We start from the raw sequence: 1,589 nt of genomic DNA, 5'->3' as shown, positions 1-1,589 counted from the left end.
CCGCAATGATCCTGCGAGTTATACTGGCTGGAACTCAGGTCCTAAAGGTTAGACTATGACGGAAAGGCTAACGGGGAGCAACCCAACGAAGAACAGCATGTTCCCATACCGCGGAAAATTGTATTACGAGGTCGTATTGTTCTGCTCGATGATAAGTCGCTTCCCCCAAGAGACCAGCATTCTCATATTTATGGAAGCAGCAATGCTACCTTTCTCCGAGGAAGGACGGGTTGGAAAATGTCGGCCCTAAACACCGCACATCCAATCGCCCAACAGTTGACCGTCAGTGCCAGCGCGTTATTCAATATGGTCCAAATACTTCTGAGACCAAAGAGTTCGGTGCAGCTCAAAAGGTCCCTTACTGTGAACAGCTGTAATGCCTTATTCCCTGCGTCCTCAGGCCAAACCAGCCCCCTGCAGCCAAGTGGATCTGACTGCCGAGTCCGAAGAAGCGCTCCCAAAAAAACAACTGGCGCCTCGCGGCTCATACTTGAGGTGGAGGCTAGGGATAGAGTCCCCGAAAAAACCGACATACTCACACTGCCTTGTGCGTCCAACTTTTGATTCAAAGGTTTAAGGGTGAGTAACTCAAACAAATCCCACTCTTCGGTCTGGGCAACCGGGAATTATCATTCGCTCTTGTAGTTCTTCGCTCACCAGCCCTCCCACAGTCCATCCCAACTCATCAAATGATGCACTACGATCAACCTACCTGAAAGTTTTCTAACAACCGTTCCTTGTCTAAACAGTCACCCACAAAAACAAACAAAAATAATCACTTACTAACCTCCCCAGATCTGATCGACGTTACATCCTTCAATAACCCTACTTTATCAAACTTGGCGACCGGCATCTCTTGCTGAAGCCTTGCATTCCCTCTGTCGATGTAAGTTGTATCTCCGAAACACACAAGACCTCACCTCGGTCGTGCATCTCAAGTCTCCGGATGAGCTCAGATGGTCTCCAAAACACCGGATAATCAAAAGTTCAAAAAATGACAGAGAACGCTGGTGGATTGCGAAGATCTAGGAGGTGGAGGCAACAGTCGTGCTACATCTCAGTTGATTCGAACAACCAATAAGTCAGCGAAACGATATGCAAGAAAAGACGGACGGAGATGCACTCAGAAAATCATCATCTTGAAGATTTGCAAGATTTAAAATGAAAACAGAATACCAGTCAAATGGAGCTCCTCGACGGTCTTCCGTCTTCATAAAGGGCTCAATAAGGTAAGGTAAAAACAATCACGGCATCAGCCTGGCATCCGTGAATCCACCGTGGACTCTGGCATTATTCTGTGCAGTTGGACTGATTTTTTAAGAGAAGGATTCGTGGGGATCAAGCTGGGTTCTTCCCTAGCCGAGGATTAACCAACTATATCATCTTGAGACAAGTCCTTAAACCGCACCACTTTTTTCCACGCTTGTGATCTTTCTTGATCTGAAAGCTGCTTTGAACCCCTTCGATGTTCAGAAACTTTGGCGGTATCTGGCAATCAAGGGCGTTCCTTCAAAATTTATATCCACTTGAAGCGAATGGACATTACCGAGATGTGACGGTTTGTGTACCTCCGGGCCCAATTGAGCTAA

This window comes from Opisthorchis viverrini, assembly GCF_000715545.1.
Source record: "Opisthorchis viverrini unplaced genomic scaffold opera_v5_109, whole genome shotgun sequence".
Taxonomy (NCBI): domain Eukaryota; kingdom Metazoa; phylum Platyhelminthes; class Trematoda; order Opisthorchiida; family Opisthorchiidae; genus Opisthorchis; species Opisthorchis viverrini.
This window is presented reverse-complemented; position numbering follows the sequence as displayed.